The sequence below is a fragment of the Dasypus novemcinctus genome, chromosome 6, assembly GCF_030445035.2.
Source record: "Dasypus novemcinctus isolate mDasNov1 chromosome 6, mDasNov1.1.hap2, whole genome shotgun sequence".
NCBI lineage: Eukaryota > Metazoa > Chordata > Mammalia > Cingulata > Dasypodidae > Dasypus > Dasypus novemcinctus.
The window spans coordinates 72831900-72839645 of NC_080678.1; the positions used below are offsets into that span (position 1 = coordinate 72831900).

At 36.9% G+C, this 7746-nt stretch overlaps 1 pseudogene; it reads right to left on the reverse strand.

Moving 5' to 3' along the window:
* Positions 1-6356: 6356 nt before the first annotated feature.
* Positions 6357-6433, reverse strand: LOC111767091 (small nucleolar RNA U3; annotated as a pseudogene).
* Positions 6434-7746: the final 1313 nt, after the last annotated feature.

Sequence of the window (7746 nt, forward strand, 5' to 3'; positions counted from 1 at the left end):
GAGCCTCGTCCTTTTTATTAGACATTATTGGACATCAGGCTTTTGTAGTGGGAGCTCTGTCTCATCTTCCTTCTTAAAAAAAACACTATTATTGAAATCTTATTGTTTTTGTTGTTTACTCTCTGAATGTGGAAAAGAAAGAAAATAGAATCTAAAAAATCTAAAAAACTCCTTCATAATTAGAACAGCTCAAGATTAAAAAGGAATTCTTTTTACATACTAAATGAAAATTTTAAGCTACTTGAATAAATTTGGGGTGTGATGGAAAGTATTTGTTCCATATTTAGAAGAGAAATGGTTGATTTTTGAGTATTACTTAAAAAACACTTTTGAATCTTTGGTACACTGAATTCTTTCTGATATATCTTTTACAGATAGAAGAAGATAAAAATCACAAGCAATCCTTTCATTTGTGGACAAAACCATCTTAGGGCTAAGTATATCTGAACGACATTAAAAGTAGGGAATTAAGCCTGTTCCCCTGAAGCAATTTGAGTCTTAGCATTTCATTTTCAATGTCATGAATACAACCAGTTGATATGGGGAGCAAGGGGATTCTTTGGATAGTGTATTGTCAGATCAGTGCTTCTGAAATTTTAATGTGCATAATGGTCACCCAGGGATTTTTTTCCCCTCCAAAATTCAGATCCTGATTCAGTAGATCTGGGGTGAGAGCTAATTTGACATTTCTAACAAGGTCCCACAGAATGCCATACTTCTAATCCATGGGCCATACTTTTAGTACAGAGAGTAGTCTACTAATTTTGGTAGTTGTTAGAGCTGAGAACTGTACCAGCTCCACTCAATGACTTGAGTACTTGGTCATTTATTGTTGTTAACCATCTATAGCATTTATAATATTATAACTTGGAGAATGATAGTTAGAGGAGGCTTTTAAGTTAACCGGAGACCCTTCAATCTAGACACCCAATGGTGAAAGGCAGGATCTTGACATGAAACCTTTCCTTTCATTCCTTTAACAATTCCATGTGAAAAGTACACAGGAGCCCCGTTTTACATGGGAGGAAGCAAAGGATCAGAGAAAGTAATCTGTCACATGGCTAGTATGTGGTGGAGCCAAGGTTTGAAGCCTGGTCTATCTGAGTCCACAGCCCATTCTTTTTCCAATGCACCGTGTACCAGTCACATCTGGGTGGCTTCATTGCTGTTGCTTTTTCTTTTGACATCATTGATTATTCTTTATTTTTAAAGTTTTCTTAAAAAAAAAATAAAAGAACCAAATTCAATTTAAAAAAATCACACAAAATTGTTCAATAAACTTCCCTCTTACATACTTTTTATTTTCCCCATTTCAGTCGACATCAAAATTGTTCTTTACCCTGCAAAGACCTTGATGTTTTGTGCTGAGCTGACTGACAAAGTCTTATGATTTAAAAACCATCTCACTCCTCTCCACAAAGCCCCAACCTTTGATCTTTTCTCAGGAGCAATTTCCAATCAGCCCCTTTTTTTCAAAGCTTGTAAATGTTTGGCATTCAATCCTATCTAGGTCCTCGCTGTCTGCCCAAAAGGAGAGGTTGGGACCTTCAATTCTCCATTGCCATTACTGCTCTATTGGAAGTCTTAGTGCAGGATTTGGTTTTCTATAGTGAAGAAAAAAAAATATAGCAAACTTATGCTCTGGTTATGTTTGTACACTCTCACACTAAGTGGGGTTTTGGCAATTACCTAGTTCACTTGATCCATGCAGGTCAGACAGAGTAATTCAGTATTTGTTTTTTTCTCCCATTAATTTTGTTTGATCTGCTTTACCCAGTAAACATTGTCAGCATGTTTCAAATTAACTGGGTAATTGCCAAATGACCATTTTACCTTGTGATACAAACTTCTAAAAAATCTGGTAGTCTATAAAAACGAAAAGAATGAACAATTAGTTATGTAGGAATTTTCAAAGTTTTTTTTTTTTTACTGTTTAACTTTCTCTAAAGGGCAAGCCATTATGTAAGACCAACAGACTTAGGTCTACTTAGTCTACTTTGGAGTGGGATCTTTGGAACCCTGTCCTCTGATCCCCTTTACTCTGAGCATCTTTTCCTAAGGTCCCTAGAAAGTTCTCACAGCTGTGTTTGAGAGGACATAGCTTAAACCAGAACACTGCCTATACTTTTACGTCAAGACTAAGTCCTTATTTACTTCAACAAAATATCATCTTTGCAAAACTAAATGGGTATTATTATTTATGAGTAACTAATAAAAACATTTGAATTTTTGTGGATATTTGAATTTTATTAGCTAGTATTTTATTCAGGACCCAGGTCCAGGCAGTTCTATGGCTGAAAATCAAGTTATAGGGTCTTGAGTTAACAGAAATTTTAGAAGTGAAGGATAGAAATGAAAGATACACGATTTTTTAATTTGCTCATTGTTCTTCCTTGCGGAGGTCTCTCCAGTACTACGTCTTTAGCTGTGACATATATCCCACTGTCTGCATATCACACTCATCTGTAGACTTATTAAAGGGACAAGTTGTGTGTTCCACGTGGTTTTTACTTTAGAAAGAACAAGAGTTGATTTCAGTGCAATGCCAGGGCTGAGAATTATTAAAGAAAACCATTGCAAATTGTCTTTTTATTCTGGTCCTCTTTGTAATGGGTTCAGGTCCTCAACAGATTGTAAGTAAGGATTCTTTTAGAATAGATAGACTCTATATCAAAATTCACACTAATGAGATCACTTGGTCCAGCTTTACCATTCTGAATTTTGGCCTAAGATTTCCCCAATGCACTTTAAAGTGAATAACATTAAAAATGATAGCTACTATTTATTGAGCAACTGTTATATATTGGCATCACTAACATCATTGCTAACATTTAGTAAGCACTTGCCAAGATGTTGCATGCATTATTTCATTTAAGTCTCATAAAACCCTATGCTATAGGCATATGCTCTTTTTACAAATAAGAAAACAGTCATAGAAAAGTTAAGGCAGAGAAGTGGCTGTGGCTCAATCAGTTGGGTTCCTGTCTACCATATGTTGGCGTCCTGGGGCCTCCTTGTGAAGGTAGGCTCACCCGCACGCTGCAGAGTGCCGCCTGGCCCGCAAGCACCATGGAGAGCTGACTCAGCAAGATGACGCAACAAAAAAGGGAGACAAGCAAAAGCGCAGAAGAACCCGCAGTGAATGGACACAGCAGACAGCAAGCAAGCTGCAAGGGGGGAGGGGAAATAAAATAAATAAATACAGACACACAAGAATGCACAATGAATGAACAGAGAGAGCAGAGAGCATGCAAAAAGCTACAAGGCGGGGGGTGGGGAGGGGAAGTTAAGGCAACTTGTCCATGGGTACACAGATACTAAGCAGTAAAGTTCTGACCTTCTGGTTTTATGTGCACTATCTTAAATCCTTACAATAACCTTTCAAGGTAGGTATTAATATACATAGCCTCATTTCACAAGAGAAGGAACTAAGGCTGTGAAGAGTTAGGAAACCAGTAAAGGATGCTGGAAAGCAACCTAAAAATCAAACTAATACATAGTCATTGTGCATAAAAATTATCTTTCTCATCTCCTGTGAGGGCTTCAAAAGCCACACCCAAATAGAATTCTTCCCATACTAATACTATTTTGCTACACACACACACACACACACACACACACAAAGCTGGTAAACACTGTGAATTTAAAAGATCTTATGAAGAGGTGGCATTGGATTGGGAAAAGTGGACATGGTGGACGATGGGTGTGGGGAAAGGCAGGAAGAGATGAGAGGTGGAGGCGTCTTTGGGTCATGGAGCTGCCCTGGATGGTGCCTCAGAGGGAATCACCGGACATTGTAAATCCTCACAGGGTCCACTGGATGGAATGGAGGCGAGTATGGACCATGATGTGGACCATTGTCTATGAGGTGCAGAGGTGCCCAAAGATGTACTTACCAAATCCGATGGATATGTCATGATGATGGGAACGAGTGTTGTTGGGGGGGGGAGAGGGAGGGGGGGGGGGGATGAATGGGACCTCACATATATATTTTTAATGTAATATTATTACAAAGTCAATAATAATAATAAAAAAAAAAAAACAGAACATTAACTAATTTAAAAAAAAAAAAAAAAAATAAAAGATCTTATGTACCAAAGTAATTGAAATGCCTGGATATGGGATTTATGGATTATGGAGAAGACTAGAATGAATACCAGCTTATATCCCTTACTTTGAATTTCACATCCAGCTTTATTTTAAATGTATAAATATGTTAAGCCATATAATCTCCTGAATTATTTGCATTCTAGTTGGTGTTAGATAGTGTAATTACAGTTTCCAAACTGAATGAAATTGCTTGGTATGTAATAGGTCTGTCGGGGACTGATCTCTGAAAATGCCAAAAATGAAAACTTGCAAGTCATGCTCAGGGGTAAATGACATGCAACCCCCTTTGCTTATGAAGTCAGAGGCAGTCTTTGATTTGGATAAAACAGGTTCTTCTGCTATTTGTCAAATTAGGAGAAAGGACTGGAATCAGAAATAGATTTTCCTTTCCAGCTTTCTTTTGTATTTCTTGGCATAGTGTTAGAAATTGGCTACGTTTCCATCACCTTCATGAGCTCCAGGAGGAGCAATCTTTGGACAACAGAACAAAATAATTACAGCGAACTACTAATTCCCAGTGTCTCTGAGATTGTCTTGACCATCTGAATGGGGGCATATCTCTCCAGTTCTGCGTCAGTCAACTATTATGTAGTATCTTCCTCCTTTCTACCACATTCCAGAATCCACCTACCATTTCTTAGTTCTGGTTCATGAGACGATTCAGCAAATGGTGGACAGTTGGTTAAAGTGTGTATGACAGGGTTAGGTACTACAGGCAAAATATGAGCCCAGGGTGTGTATGCAATTAGAAGAAAAAGCTAGCAATAGCAAAGATGGGCTTATGTTCTTGTTAATATTATGTTTTCCTGCTATATGAAATTTCATGGGTCAGTAATTTTAGCAGGCCTCAGCTGGATGAAATTTTCCTGTTCTCCGTGATGTCACCTGGAGCAGCTGATTTGCTCTGGCTATAAGATGGCTTTGGTCACATGTGTGTACCTTGGTGGGATGGGTAGAAGACTGTGCTCAGCTGGCCCCCCTTCCTTCTCCAGGTACTCTGAGGGCTTCTTCATGTATTTCTAGCAGGTTAGTTGGACCTTTTAAATGGTGGCTCAGGGCTCTAAGAGACCAAGGTGGAAACATCCAGTTCTCCTAAAGGCTAGCCTGGAATTGGACATATCATCACTTCTGCCATATTCTGTTGGTCAGAGAGTCCTAGCTCAGTCCTGATTCAAGTAGAGGGGAACTAGAGTCCATCTCTCCTTGGAAGGAGTATCCAAGAATGTGTTACATTAATCTGCCACCCCAGCCATTAAGAGTAAAACACAAACAACATAACACTCTAAAAGTTCAGGAGCATGAGGGGGGCAAATAGAGTGTCAGATAAGATGGGTGCAGCAGGATTCTCTCTTTCTTCCTTTAGGCTTAAAGTCTCCCTATTTTAAAAGTTATGCAAGAGACCATGTAATCTTCTTTCCCAATTTTACAGATGAAGAGATTGGCTCATAAAACTTGAGACTTACTGAACAAATTGAATTAATTATGTGGGGCTTGAAATCAGGGCTTCTCATTCCACTTGGGTATTCCTCTACAGACTCTCACCTCAGTATTGATGTTCTGTGAGTTTGTCACCATAGTCAACTCAACTATTTCTGTTTGTTCTCAGTCAAAAGAGAAATTAATTTTGGTTTAATTTATAAGGTACATTCTTGAGTATACTAGAGTCTAGGAAACAGGCTACTATAGAAAGCATAATCTTAGATGGAGCATTATTAGGAAGCAGGGAATGGAATCCTTGGTATACAAATCCCAACTCCAGTTCTTAGCTATGAAGATGCTCTCATATTCTTAACAGAGACTATAAATAAAAAAAATTATGGCTACTGTATATGGGAAAGATATTCAATGGCTTTGATTTTCCACCTTAGCGAAAAGGAGTTTTTACAGTACTAATATTAAATAGGTCTAACTTTATTTAAAGGTGTAAACAAAAACCTTGCAAGTCAAACATTGTTTAAAAATTAATTCTCATGGATAAAGTGTTTTTCTTTTTACTCTTTACTTTTTTAAAATTTTTTATTAGAGAAGTTGTGGGTTTACAGAAAAATCATGCATAGAATATAGCATTCCCATATATCACCCCGTAATTAACACCTTGCATTGGTGTAATGCATTTGTTAAATTTTTATAATTGCTGAAAGCACATTTGCCCATTTTAATAATTGTACTATTAACTATAGCCTGTAGTTTAACTTAGGGTTCACTGTTCTCTGAAGTTTCATGTTTTTGTTTTTTTTTTTAACTTTATTCTAGGGTGATCTACACATTTAGAGAATCTTCTCTAGTAATAAACTCTAGAAATGATCCCAGAAAGTATAGACTTGGAGAAAACTGAAAAGCACAAACAGTTATTCTTAGAAAGTTAGTGTTTTTTTCCTTGTCATCTTCCATAGCTCCATAAATACCCATGGGTGAATATCCTGTGACTTACCTTGATATATTTATAACTGGATATATTTGTTTGGAGAAGACTGAATTCCTTGAGGAAAAGAATAAATCCTTATCCAAGCACTTTCCCCCCTCATTCTCATTAAATATTTCTCGGTTATTGAAACCAAGTGGACAAGAAAAACTAAGTGTCAACTACTTATCTCATCACTTTAACTCTTAGCAAACATTATTTAATTATCTTAGTGGCTATCTCCAAGTCCTTACCTGGTTGTAACAGAAGAACTTAACCTTGTGTCAAGTTCTGTTTCAGGGAAAGCTTTTAAGTGACCACTTAAACATTTCCTCTTATTTTGTGGAACTCTTAACAGCTTATTACTATTCACCATCCCAGGCCTATAGTCTGAAGGCAAAGAGGTATTGTTTTTTCAGTTCTGCTCAAGAGTGATTGGTACATGTTGCCCTTGTGACTTTTAGAGATGGTTTTTTGTTGTTGTTTTTTTTTAAGTACAAAATAATTTACTTTTAAGTCATTTAAGCAGAACTATAAAATAAAATAAAAGAGTTTAAAGGATTTTTTTTCATGCAATCTTTCCAGGAAGATGCATGAATTATTTTGAGTTATTATGGACACAAATTTTATCAGTGCCTTAGAGGGCCAGATAAAGAGCAGGTTTCAGATGTGTTGAGAATTTCTGACAAATGCCCAGGTATTTCATCATAAATTAGTGAACCCAATCCCACCCCCCCAAACAAACAATAACAAGAAAAGCAAACAATGAAACAAACCCAAATTCTTTCAGAGTGCTTATATCCTAGAAATTCTTTAAAGACTAATTTCTGCCTAAATTATATCTCTTTTCTTTTTCTAATTGTATCAGGCAAAGCAATCAGGGGAGCCAGCCCAGAATTTTTGAATCTCTTATGGAAATATCAACCCTCCTCTCTTCTTATACAAACCTGAGGCAGCAAAACTGCCTTAATATTTTCAAGATGAAAGCATTTTGATGGTTTTTCGAGGTAATCAGTAGAATATGTAAATGCCGCCAGTGGAGTGCTAGTCTTCTTTCCATTGCCTAGAGAAGTCCTATGTACAAAACTAAATTTTTCAGATTCCACTGTTCAATTAGAACAGATTTTACCATCTTCCAAGTGTTCAATGAAACATCTATTGGAAAATGCTTAAAAATGCTATAGAATAATTGCACCTGTCTTTGTCCACAAATGATATTCCCCAAATCATATTAC